Source organism: Coregonus lavaretus (genome assembly GCF_964263955.1).
Source record: "Coregonus lavaretus genome assembly, chromosome: 1".
Lineage (NCBI taxonomy): Eukaryota > Metazoa > Chordata > Actinopteri > Salmoniformes > Salmonidae > Coregonus > Coregonus lavaretus.
Window position 1 is genome coordinate 73,401,288 of NC_139988.1, and position 14,100 is coordinate 73,415,387.

At 43.8% G+C, this 14,100-nt stretch overlaps 1 pseudogene across 1 annotated transcript in view; it reads left to right on the top strand.

The window, feature by feature from the left end:
* Window positions 1-1,789, top strand: part of LOC311128190 (double C2-like domain-containing protein alpha) — a 105,495-nt pseudogene extending 103,706 nt beyond the window's left edge. The window contains exon 11 of the transcript in view: window positions 1,653-1,789. The product of the transcript in view is annotated as a double C2-like domain-containing protein alpha (transcript). The remainder of the gene's footprint in view (window positions 1-1,652) is intronic.
* Window positions 1,790-14,100: the final 12,311 nt, after the last annotated feature.

The following is a 14,100-nucleotide window of genomic DNA, read 5'->3' on the forward strand; positions in this document are numbered from 1 at the left end:
CGTTCATATTTTTGTTCAGTATAGTTTAAATATCAAGGTATCTTAACGGGGACCAACTCTGTTTTACTACTCTCATAACGTTTGTTGATCACACATTCTCAAATGGGCAGCGTAGTAGACAGCGCAGAGAAGTGGGGGAAATATTATAGAGGTATTTTGAAATGCACAGGCGAGAGACTTGGATTGCCAAAAAAGTTCAGATTTTCATGCGAGAGGAGTCAGGATTTCGGGTTTCAGTGGAATTGGGACTGGATAGCAAAATAGCGTAGGTTCTAGGACAGCAGAAGATATAATTTGTTAACAGACAGAGATGCCTATGTAGTGAATTGTGCATAGGCCTATCAAATGTATGACTGTATGAAGAGTCACAATGACAGCTCAAAAAGGCACACATTATTTTATAGGCTATACTGTAGGGGTTCCCTGTAAGGTTTATTAACTGCATTCAGGTCAGGAGTGCTGTCCGACAGTGTTAATTATGTTTGTGCTTTGAATTTATGCCGACTTTGTGTGAAGTAAATATGCTAGGCTTCCATGCGACAACCTGTTTGGATAATGTGCTATAACATTTTTTGCTAATCTGCTGCTTCACATGTTGTGTATTTTGTGGAATTGCATTAGAGCGGCATTAGGGATGTTTTTTTTTTCCCCCCCGGGTCTTGTCATACATTTTTTTCGGGAAATGTGAATTGTTCCTGGGACAGTCCCGGGATCCCGGTTACCCATGTTAATCCCTAGTGGCAACCGGTGCTACCATTGAACTCTCTGGTCCCAGACCAACACCGATCAGCCTTGCTTCAGAAAAGACTGATCCAGGGCCAGCTCTGACTGGGGTTGTAATGACCCGGTCCGGACGCATTGTGAAGCCTGCCACCAAGTTAACCTTTTAGATTGGGAATGAGCAATATGCCCTTTTCTTTTCATCTTGGTGTGGTAATCTACCCATTACCCTGTAGTTTTGAAAGAGTGAAAAATAAAAGAGACATTGGTTTAAAAAAATGAAATTGTTTTAGAAAAAAAGAAGAGAGAAGAAAGAAGTTGTTGTATCAAAAATATAAAAAAGCATGTCGTAAAAAGCTTTGCTATTAAAAACGGTGTTGTGCTTTAGCCTACATAGTTATACACGGTATGCTGTTTGTTTATATACTGTAGGTGAACCTAGTAATTATGGGATCAGCCATCTTGCTTAAGGAGATGTGGCGATACGCTGATAGGCTAATATCTATTTAATGATGTTAGGTCAAGTTCAAGCACGCACTGCCAGACATGCGCAGTTAGACCAGTGATGTTCAGCAATAAAGACCCATAAAGATAGCTCCCGGTATATCGTTTCATTTATACGTGAATACAGTTTACCAGTAAGACAGCGGAACTTTACTGTCCCTTTGATTGAATTCCGTCCCAAGACGGTATTCAATGGTCGCGTTCCAGGCCAACTACGTTGCAGTCACCTGCCAGAAATCACAACTCCTGGACAAGTGTTTATCACCTAACCCCATTATAAACAATCTGATGCTGACTGCAAAGTTAATAAATTGGAACGCATCAATGGATTGATCCGCACAGAGCGACTACAATATAGGTTGCCTGGAATGCCATCTATTGCGACACAGATTGTTTTGTAACTTCATTTTTCTGTTTGCACCTACTAGGAGGCGTGTCCTTAGGCTGTCACTCACAGGGAGAAACTCTCCAGCATTGGATAGACTGTCTGAAGAACAAGGGCACAAAGGTGGAGCGATGGCACACGTTGACCAATGAGCTGCCTGGATCCACATTCCATGAATGAAAATGGGCCAATAATAATATCTCACCACTGTACTGTTTTTGGCCAAAATGTTTGGCTAAAATGGGATTCTGGATGAAAAGCTGTTCATAATCGCATGTTATGGAGATGTATTCTGCATGACTTGAACATTTTAGTCTATACACTGACTTTGAACCATGAAAGGGTTTAGGAATCATACAAACATATCCCAGAGGCCGCAATAAGGGAATGCGGGGGTCGTTCAGTGGGGCACAATGTTTTGACTGTTCAGAAAGAAATGGTAGGGGTGTGGAGTAAGTTGAGCCACCCTTGTTTCTAAGAAACGATACACAAAATTAATAATTTGGCCAAATATTTAGGAAGCAGTCATCATTTCATGGAGTCCTAAACCCGGTCCTCGGGACCCCAAGGGGTGCACGTTTTATTTTTTTCCCTAGCACTACACAGCTGATTCAAATAATCAACTAATCATCAAGCTTTGATCATTTTAATCATTTTAATTAGCAGTGTAGCACCCCTTGGGGTCCCAAGGACCGAGTTTGGGAAATGCTGCTGTGAAGGAAGAAACTAGGAAAAAGTCGTATGCAAGTCAGGTCCCCAAAAATTATTTTCACCAAGTCAAATGAATATGTGTTAAGAGGTTTCATGATGGTTAAATCTTAGCCAAAGTAGATCATTTAAAGATTGTTCTATACATCAGTTGGAGTCTCTATGAGCTTCAATATGAGGTCCTAAACCTAGCATGAAGTGCATCCTTGTAGCTGTGTGGGCTAATATACAGTGGGTATAGAAAGTCACCACCCCCTTTTAAAATGTTCACCTTTTGTTGCCTTACAGCCTGAAATGAAAACGCATAAAATCTTTATTTACACACAGTAACCCACAATATCCAAGTGAAAAAAAATATCTAAAAAAAAAAATCGGAAAATTAAATACAATTAAAACAGTAAAATACCCTATTTGGATAAGTGAACACCCCCCTGAGTTAATACTTGATGGAACCACCTTTTGCTTGAATTACAGCCATGAGTCTCTTTGAATACGTCTCTACTAACTTTGCACACCTAGACTGTGCAATATTTTCCCATTCTTCCTTGCAGAAATGTTCAATCTCAGTCAAATTGCATGGTGACCGCTCATGGACTGCACTCTTCAACTCATTCCACAGATTCTCGATGGGATTTAGGTCGGGGCTCTGACTAGGCCACTCAAGGACATTCACCTTCTTGTCCTTCAGCCACTGTACGGTTGCTTTGGCGGTGTGCTTTGGGTCGTTGTCATGTTGAAACGTGAACTATCTTCCCATTTTCAACTTCCTGGCAGAGGGCTGCAGGTTCTCCTCAAGAATCTGTCGGTATTTTGCACTGTTCATTTTCCCTTCTATCCTGACAAGTGCTCCAGTCCCTGCTGAAGAGAAACACTCCCACAACAGGATGCTGCCACCGCCGTGCTTTACTGTAGGCATGGTGTTCTTTAGGTGGAAAGATGTATTGGGTTTTCGCCAGACATATCGTTTTGCGTTCAGGCCAAAAAGTTCAATTTTGGTCTCATCTGACCACAGCACCTTTTGTCACTTGGCCTCGGAATCTACAATGTGCTTTTTGGCAAGGCTCAAACAAGACTTGATGTTGCCTTTTTTGAGGAGTGGTTCTTTTCTTGCCACCCTCCCATAGAGGCCATATTTGTGAAGCGCTTGTGATATTGTGGTCACATGCACACATTGACCAGTCTTTGCCATAAAGGCCTGAAGCTCCTTCAAAGTCGCCATTGGCTTCTTGGTAGCCTCTCTGATCAGTCTCCTCCTTGCCCGGTCATCCAGTTTGCAGGGAAGGCCTGATCTATGCAGGGTCTGGGTGGTGCCATACGCCTTCCACTTCTTAATAATGGTCTTAACTGTGCTCCGAGGGATAGACAAAGCCTTTGAAATCGTTTTATATCCATCCCCTGACTTGTGCCTTTCCACAACTTTATCTCGACGATCTTTTGAAAGCACCTTTCCGGCCATAGTGGATTCTTTGCTTTGAATTGCACTACTGCTTTTATTCTGAACTAATCAGTCAGGTCACTACAACTGATCACAGATGGAAGCCAATTAGCTTGATTTTTGATCTGGAAGGTGGTTGGTTATACCTCAGTTTGCAATTGCAATTCTAAGGGGGGTGGGGGAATTGTAAAAGTTATGTAGATTTTTTTTCCCACTTGGATATTGTGGGTTACTGTGTGTAAATAAAGCCGGAAAAAGTCAGATTTTATGTGTTTTCATTTCAGGCTGTAAGGCAACAAAAGGTGAACATTTTGAAAGGGGGTGGTGACTTTCTATACCCACTGTAGCCAAAATGTTTGCCTTGGGGTAAGTTGAGCCAATGACAATGGGGTAAGTGTTTTCTTCCCAGGCGTAATGCAAGGGCTGGGATATGAGGTTAAACGTTTTTTTTTTTTTTAAGTACAAAGTGTTTGTTAGGTGTTTAGCCTGTGTTAAAAGATGCTTAAAATGATTAAAAGACAAAAAGTGATTGTGATTGTGTTGAATTGTGTTTGGGAAATAAAGATAGACATAGTTTTAATAAAGTATTGGTAATATTTCATTCAGTACTGACATTTTGTAGTCGTCTTAATATACGCTGTCCCGCAGCTCAAATTACCCCATACCCGAGGTAAATTGTGCCAAGAGACCACTTTTTTTGGACAAACTATGCTTTCAAAACTGAAATATTGGAATAAATTCTGATTATTTCCAGGGATACACAACATCCTGAAATATATGTAGATATCTTTGTTAGAAAGAATACTATACTGTATGTCCCTTGATGGAATGATGCTGAATGTAAAAAATTGCTCAACTTACACCCCCTAAGTAGAGACTATTTCCCTACATTAGGCTATACTTAATTCTTACAGAGTGCCATATCCATTCTGTAGATTTCATTTATCGCTCAGTGTTTGGAAACATAGCTCCCTAGGCTACTGAATAGACCTCCTGTGAAAAAGGGAAATTAAAATAATGTAAATCATGTCTGAGGAAGATAAAACAATTTTTAAAATGTCAATTTACTCCTCATTATTCATACTGTTGCGTTTGTTTATTCTTCTAAAATTAGATTTGGTTCTTTCATTAACTTCTGATTCATCCTGACCTGAAAAATATCTCCCCATATCTCCCTTCTCACTGCCTGAATACCTCTCCCCCCGCAATAACGTCTTGCCTAATGCTTCCGAAGAATTCTAAATGGTCTTATTAGTAATAAACATTTTGTATTGACTGATAATCTGCAGATTATAATTCATTTGATTAATAGTGCAAAGTAATAAGACAGTTGGTTCTTCCACATTAATGGTTTATCATGTGAGTTCTTTGCATGTTTGATGTAATAAAAAAAGATGGGACTCTCCGACTTACGTCTCCTCCATTTTTGGTGGAACAGACACAAATGCTTGAAGAGCATCATTTCAAAATGTAGGCCTACATCTCTGTGCTGTTTGGGACTTTCTTGAGTCATGTTGGGATGACTACCCTTGTAAAATAAATATGTACTTTGTTCAACTAAAGCATTGTGGAAAGGTTTATCTGCTTTTTTTTTGTTTTTTGGACGGTCTAGAGCTGTGGTGGTCATGACATTTTGGCAGCCGGTAACTGTCATGCAAATAACTGCCAATGTCACGGTAATTGACCGTTAATTAACATAAACATGTTTAGCATCTCCGGGCTTCCACACATAGCATACAAGCCACCTTTGGAACATCTACATTTTAAATATGGCCTATATCATCACAATAAATCCATTATTTATTTTAGGCAGGTCTAAGTAAACATAATATCAAGAAAATGTAGCCTATTTCAGAACAACAGAATAATAGCATATTCTAAGTCATCCTTATGTGTCACGCCCTGGCTCTGGGGACACTTGTCTGTTGAGCCAGGGTGTGAGTTTCATTTGTTTTTCTAGTAGTTGTATTTCTAGGTTGGCCAGAGTGGTTCCCAATCAGAGGCAACGAGTGTCAGCTGTTGCTGGTTGTCTCTGATTGGGAACCATATTTAGACAGGCTGTTTTCCCACAGTGGTTGTGGGATCTTGTTCCAGTGTGGTTTGTGTTTAGACCGTGGACGTCACGTTATCGTTTTTGTTGTTTTGTTCGGTTATTCACTAATAAAGAGTATGTTTTCCTTCAACGCTGCGCCTTGGTCCTCCTCTGTTCCCGACGATCGTGACAGAAGATCCCACCAGAACTGGACCAAGCAGCGGGTCCAGGAGCCATCGCCAGGGAAATCTCTGGCGGATATCCAGCGCCTCCTCGACTGGGTCAAGCCGGGTGAGCAAGAGAGGGGCTTGACGTGGAAGCAGAAGGGCGAAAGGCTGGCGAGAAGTATGGAGACCTGGTCCACGGGTAGGAGAGAAGCCCAGACATTTTCTAGGGGGGGACTAACGCCGTGGACGACGGGGCAGCAGGAGACCGCGATAGAGCGGCCCAGCGGGTTGGCAGAGGAGGCCGCCAGGTTACGGGGGCCACTGGTCAAAGAGGGGAAGGAAGGTGTAGAGGCACGGCGAGAGGTACTGGGGTGTGTTACCAGTCCGGTCCGGCCCGTTCCAGATCCTTGCGTAGGGCCAGTGGTGTGTGTCCCCAGTACGGTCCGGTCTGTTCCTGCTCCCCGCACCAAGCCAATGGTGCGCGTCGCCAGCTCGGCCCGGCCTGTTCCTGCTCCCCGCACCAAGCCTATGGTGCGCGTCGCCAGCCCGGCCCGGCCTGTTCCTGCTCCCCGCACCAGGCCAATGGTGCGCGACGCCAGCCCGGTCCGGCCAGCTCCTGCCCCCCGCACCAAGCCTATGGTGCGCGTCGCCAGCCCGGCCCGGCCTGTTCCTGCTCCCCGCACCAGGCCAATGGTGCGCGTCGCCAGCCCGGTCCGGCCCGCTCCTGCTCCCCGCACCAAGCCAATGGTGCGCGTCGCCAGCCCGGTCCGGCCCGCTCCTGCTCCCCGCACCAAGCCAATGGTGCGCGTCGCCAGCCCGGTCCGGCCCGCTCCTGCTCCCCACACCAAGCCAGTGGTGTGCGTCGTCAGTCCGGCACGGCCCGTGCCTGTTCACCACACCAAGCCAGTGGTGTGCGTCGTCAGTCCGGCACGGCCCGTGCCTGTTCCACCGGTGCCTGTTCCAGCACCGGTCAGCTGCTTCACGCCGGAGCTAGAGCAATCCGCTCCACCAGTGTGCAGTCCAGCTCCGGCCAGCGGGGCCAGACCGGACCAGGGGTACTTTGGGGGGTTGGAGAGGGAGTGGGGATCAGGCCCGGAGCCGGATCCGCCGCCAAGGCGGAGTGCCCACCCGGTCCCTCCCCTGTGGTATTTAGTTGGCGCGGTCGGGGTCCGCGCCTTTAGCGGGGGGGTACTGTCACGCCCTGGCTCTGGGGACACTTGTATGTTGAGCCAGGGTGTGAGTTTCATTTGTTTTTCTAGTAGTTGTATTTCTAGGTTGGCCAGAGTGGATCCCAATCAGAGGCAACGAGTGTCAGCTGTTGCTGGTTGTCTCTGATTGGGAACCATATTTAGACAGGCTGTTTTCCCACAGTGGTTGTGGGATCTTGTTCCAGTGTGGTTTGTGTTTAGACCGTGGACGTCACGTTATCGTTTTTGTTGTTTTGTTCGGTTATTCACTAATAAAGAGTATGTTTGCCTTCAACGCTGCACCTTGGTCCTCCTCTGTTCCCGACGATCGTGACATTATGTTTGGCCCTGATCTGGCTATGCCATATGGGTGTGGGCTACACTAGTTAATTTAGCAGATAAGATTTGATTATAATTCTCGAGGCATTATTTTATTTTATAGTAAGAAGAATACAATTGAACAAAGCTGAATAAAATAGAAAGGATATTTTTCCCAAATGATTCTGTGTTGAGCGGTTAACAAAGTGATTTTTAATTTTTATTTATTTAACCTTTATTTAAAGAGGCAAGTCAGTTAAGAACTAATTCTTATTTACCCCAGCCAAACCCGGACGACGCTGGGCCAATTGTGTGCCGCCCTGTGGGACTCCCAATCACGGCCGGATTGTGATACAGCCTGGAAAAGAGGTCCTCTTACATGCTTAATTTATAGTTATTTATGCAACTTTAGTTGTGATACAAACCTTAGGCTATACACTGAGTGGACAAAACATTATGAAGTAGACTGACCAGGTGAATCCAGGTGAAAGCCATGATCTCTTATTGATATCACTTGTTAAATCCACTTCAATTAGTGTAGATGAAGGGGAGGAGACAGGTTAAAGAAGGATTTTTAAGCCTGTAGACAATTGAGACATGGATTGTGTATGTGTGCCATTCAGAGGGTGAATGGGCAAGAAAAAATATTTAAGTGCCTTTGAACAGGGTATGGTAGTAGGTACCAGATGCAGCGGTTTGTGTCAAGAACTGCAACGCTGCGCTCAACAGTTTCCCGTGTGTATGAAGAATGGTCCACCACCCAAAGGACATCCAGCCAACTTGACACAACTGTGGGAAGCATTGGAGTTAACATGGGCCAGCATCCCTGTGGAACGCTTTCAACACCTTGTAGAGTCCATACTCCAACGAATTGATGCTGTTCTGAGGGCAAAAGGGGTGGTGCAACTCAATATTAGGAAGGTTTTCTTCATGTTTTATATACTCTGTGTATGTTTAGATTTTTAATACATTCTAAGGCTGGATGATGCGACTCTAATGATGATTTGAAAAAAGTTGCATGAAAGGCAGATGCTCTGCTCTGTTTCTTGCGCAGGTGGGACACACTTCATCAGTCTCTCATTCACAATTTGACAAGCTTTTGATAATAATCTCACCCATCACACTATTCTCAATTTAATCTGGTCTTTATATATATAGCCTACTAATATATGTGTATTAAGGTAAAATAGAGACATAAGTGTACAAGAATGTAAAGTATGATTTGCACATGTAAAATATGAGTTGCACCTGTATAATCAGTTTTGTAGTTGAACAAAATTTATTTTGAGAATAAATGCAACAACACTCGCAAGCACATAATGTGATGTGTGAATAAATACAACAACACTTGCAAACATGTAACTTGAAGTAACATGTAATCTTCATCTTTGAATCAAAACTACATTTGCCGATGTCGAATCTGTGCGCTCTGAGTTTTGTCACTAATTTAGCGATTAACCTCTGCCAAAAGTTTTGTAGTTCTGTGCTTGTAAGAGCTGCTCTGCAAGCAAGCAGCAGAGAAAACATTACAGCTCTGGTGGGCAGGGTTTTTTCTTCTGACCAATCAGGTGAGGTGTTGTCATTCTGGAACGTGCTTTCACGTTTCACAGGGTTCTGATCTGGAAGCATGTAGTGTACAAGAATGTAAAGTATGATTTGCACATGTAAAATATGAGTTGCACCTGTATAATCAGTTTTATAGATCAAGTTTGTTAAAATTACTAGCTAAATTATATTCACAGAATTTGAAAGCTACAGCAAAGCGTTGGTGAGGAAGAATTAAAATGAGTGTTTCCACATACCATAACCGCTACAATGCTGATGCTAGATAGGTAGCCTCTTTTCTATTGAAATTACATGGCTGGTTAGCTAGCTAGCTAGTGTCGTAGAAATTCACCACTAAGGACTCAAATTCAAAGTAAACAAAGCATTCTTTATTATCACGGCCGGAGAGGTTCACAAACTCAATACAAGCTTGATGAAAACTCTGAAAAGGGCGTTCCCTTTCAGTCCTTATATACTGCTACACTGACAAGCTATATAAGCATGATTTACATTATTAATTATTAACGTTGGTTCCTGCATGTGACTGACTGATACCTCATGATGCTTCTTCTCTCAAAGCTGAGACCTTGAAACTGAGATACTCCCTTTGGTTCCCAGAGCAATGTTGTACTGCCAAATTGCTTATCGGTGATAGTGTGGATTTAGTCAATCAGTCACTAGCATGAACCCAACCAAGTTGGTTATTAGAAAAGCAGCATTGTGCTAAACATACGATCTGATACACACAGAGACATTTCCATCCCTTTATCACTCTGTGATAACTATTGTTAAATTTTAAGCTAAGCATTCAATTATTGCTTAAACTATCAAAACATTTCTATTAAAAGTAAAACCAGACACTTTATCCTTTCAAACCCTTCATTCTGGGTTGTACAATCTAACTAGTAACTGATCCTTATTCCATAGCCCTTTCCCTTGTAAAACCATTGCAGTAGAATGGTTTAACTTAAGACCTTCATTTCATACTGTTACACACATGATTTATTACACAATTTCATTCATGTAAATTCTATCATCATGAGTAGGGTCTTCATTGAGTTCCTTATAGTCCTCATTATCTTCATTATTCTCATTAGCAAATGGCATTTCTTTAAGGCAAATCAAACTAACAGTCTCTCCTGCAGTTTCAGAAGCAAACATAATAGTTGCTGAGACAAAAGAAGAGCACAGAGCCGTAATATGCCACTTAGCAGACGCTTTTATCCAAAGCGACTTACAGTCATGCGTGCATACATTTTCTTTGTGTATGGGTGGTCCCGGGGATCGAACCCACTACCCTGGCGTTACAAGCGCCATGCTCTACCAGCTGAGCTACAGAGGACCACAGAGCCTTACGACACAAAATCAATGTTATCACACACAAGGACAATTACTCCCAACATGGCCCATTTTTCAAGGTTCACAGACTATGATTCAAACATAGTTGACAGCCAAGCTGTCACCTCCCACTCGTTATCTTCATTGCCAGAGTAGTTTCTAGCGGTTTCTGTTAATGACATTTCAGCTGGAGCTTTTTACTTTCTCTACCTCCTTCGGGTTCCTAAGAGAGTGACAGCAAAATACTTGAAAAGAAAAAGAAGTATTAGTAATGCGTTAAGCTATGCATAATCATATATGGCAAAAACCGAAGTTTGATAACATGACGATTCCCACTCTCCCTTAGCCTGACTCTATACCTTTGGGATACTGTTCTGCTGGGGTCCACAAAAATGAAGGCTCTAAAAACACCAACTCATGCTTTTACCCAGGCTTCCCCGTCAGGCTACAGGTGTACGAGAGGTGTTCGCACGCCATATCACCCTCACTTCGCCCTCTATTTGCATGCTATGTGCAGTCAGCTAGTATAATTATTGTTTTCCCAATCAAGCCCTTCTCCCTCATGAGTCTAGGATGTACAATGAATCTCTGTGGCTAGGCAGGTCGTGTTATCGTCCCAGCCCAAGTCCAGAATCTTTGTACTCCTCCACATATCTCCTGGTCTTCTTATCAGTCAGGAGAAACCTTGAGATTAGGAAGTGCACATTCTTGCAGCCTGCCGCAGTCCACTAGTTTCAGAGACAGGCCCCCTTTGTACTTTGCCTCCAGCCACAAAAACATTTGCACATCAATCATTGCATCTAACCAATAAAACATTAATTACTACTTCTAGACCACTTAAATAGATATAAACATACTAAAACGTGCTCAAGTTAATTAGTCAGTTTCCAACAATCCCTCATCTGGAACAATGATCACTCACAGGTTCCACGCCACCTAGAAAACATATTGGCTTGAACACAGGGAAGAGAGAGAATACATGTTTAATAATTTCACACCACCCTTGATGAGAATGAGATTGGGGCAAGGACCACAAAGCCCCTACTATCAATGTCCCAATAATGGTTAGCCCAAGCTACAATCTACTGGGTTTATTGAAAACCTCCCTCTCGGAAGACACAAAAAAATAAGGTTTCCCTTGGAGGAACCCTCCCTAGACTCACTGGATTCAGAAACCACCTGCAGGATGAGCAGCGCACCCTCCCCTCACTTAGTGCTCTCCTCACAGTTTAGAGTTAGCGCCCTGTCTCTCCTTTTTGCCTTTCCAAATCATAATTAGAACTATAGATAAATTATCCAACCCATATTTGGAATGACAGTCCCTAGTACTTCACGTTGAGTCTATCACTCAAATTTAAGACCCTCAACTTAGCACACACCGACACTGACAGAATGTACAATTCCATACGGGAAATACATATACAGTATGTACTAACATTGACATACAGTATATTCATCTTATATTTCTAGCATTAACTTTTCTCATCACGGCCTCCATTTGTCCTTGTCTTACACTGTCGCGAATCAAAGATTATTTTTTTTTTGTCACATGCGCCGAACACAACAGGTGTAGACCTTACCGTGAAATGCTTATTTACAAGCCCTTAACCAACAATGCAGTTCAAGAAATAGAGTTAAGAAAATATTTACTAAATAAACTAAAGTAAAACATAAAATAAAAAGTAACACAATAAAATAACAATAATGAGGCTATATACAGGGGGTAATTTGTACATGTAGGTAGGGGTAAAATGACTATGCATAAATAATAAACAGTGAGGGGGGGTCAAAGTAAATAGTCCGGGTGGCTATTTTATTAATTGTTCAGCAGTCTTATGGCTTGGGGGTAGAAGCTGTTAAGGAGTCTTTTGGACCTAGACTTGGCGCTCCGGTACCGCTTGCCATGCGGTAGCAGAGAGAACAGTCTATGACTTGGGTGACTGGAGTCTTTGACTATTTTTTGGGCCTTCCTCTGACACCGCCTAGTATATAGGTCCTGGATGGCAGGAAGCTTGGCCCCAGTGACGTACTGGGCCGTACGCACTACCCTCTGTAGCGCCTTACTGTCGGATGCCGAGTAGTTGCCATACCAGGCGGTGATGCAACCGGTCAGGATGCTCTCGATGGTGCAGCTGGGGACCCATGCTAAATATTTTCAGTCTCCTGAGGAGGAAAAGGTGTTGTCGTGCCCTCTTCACGACTGTCTTGGTGTGTTTGGACAATGATAGTTTGTTGGTGATGTGGACTCCAAGGAACTTGAAACTCTCGACCTGCTCCACTACAGCCCCGTCGATGTTAATGGGGCCCTCCTTTTCCTATAGTCCACGATCAGCTCAGTTGTCTTGCTCACATTGAGGGAGAGGTTGTTGTCCTGGCACCACACTGCCAGGTCTCTGACCTCCTCCCTATAGGCTGCCTCATCGTTGTCGGTGAACAGGCCTACAACTGCTGTGTCGTCAGCAAACTTAATGATGGTGTTGGAGTCATGCTTGGCCACGCAGTTGGGGATGTACAGGGAGTACAGGAGTGGACTAAGCATGCACCCCTGAGGGGCCCCAGTGTTGAGGATCAGCGTGGCAGATGTGTTGTTGCCTACCCTTACCACCTGGGTGCGGCCCGTCAGGAAGTCCAGGATCCAGCTGCAGAGGGAGGTGTTTAGTCCCAGGGTCCTTGGCTTAGTGATGAGCTTTGTGGGCACTATGGTGTTGAACGCTGAGCTGTAGTCAATGAACAGCATTCTCACATAGGTATTCCTTTTGTCCAGGTGGGAAAGGGCAGTGTGGAGTGCGATTGAGATTGCGTCATCTGTGGATCTATTGGGACGGTATGCGAATTGGAGTGGGTCTATGGTTTCCTGGATGATGAGGTTGATGTGAGTCATGACCAGCCTTTCAAAGCACTTCATGGCTACCGACATGAGTGCTACGGGGCGGTAGTCATTTAGGCAGGTTACCTTCGCGTTCTTGGTCACAAGGACTATGGTGGTATGCTCGAAACATGTAGGTATTACAGACTCATTCAGGGAGAGGTTGAAAATGACAGTGAAGACACTTGCCAGTTGGTTCGCGCATGCTCTGAGTACACATCCTGGTAATCCGTCTTGTGAATGTTGACCTGTTTAAAGGTCTTGCTCACATCGGCTACGAAGAGTGTGATCACACAGTCGTCCGGAACAGCTGGTGTTCTCATGCATGCTTCAGTGTTGCTTGCCTCGAAGCTAGCATAAAAGGCATTTAGCTCATCTGGTAGGCTCGCGTCACTGGGAAGCTCGCAGTTGGGTTTCCCTTTGTAGTCCGTAATAGTTTGCAAGCCCTGCCACATCCGATGAGCGTCAGAGCCGGTGTAGTAGGATTCAGTCTTAGTCCTGTAATGATGCTTTGCCTGTTTGATGGTTCGTCTGAGGGTATAGCGGGATTTCTTATAAGCGTCCAGATTAGTGTCCCACTCCTTGAAAGTGGCAGCTCTAGCCTTTAACTTGATGCGAATGTTGCCTGTAATCCAAGGCTTCTGCTTGGGATATGTACACACGGTCACTGTGGGGATTACGTCGTCGATGCACTTATTGATGAAGCTGGTGACTGAGGTGGTATACTATGAATCCCCAAACATATTCCAGTCTGTGCTAGCAAAACAGTCCTGTAGCGTAGCATCTGCGTCATCTGACCACTTCCGTATTGAGCGAGTCACTGGTACTTCCTGCTTTAGTTTTTGCTTGTAAGCAGGAATCAAGAGGATAGAATTATGGTCAGATTTGTCAAATG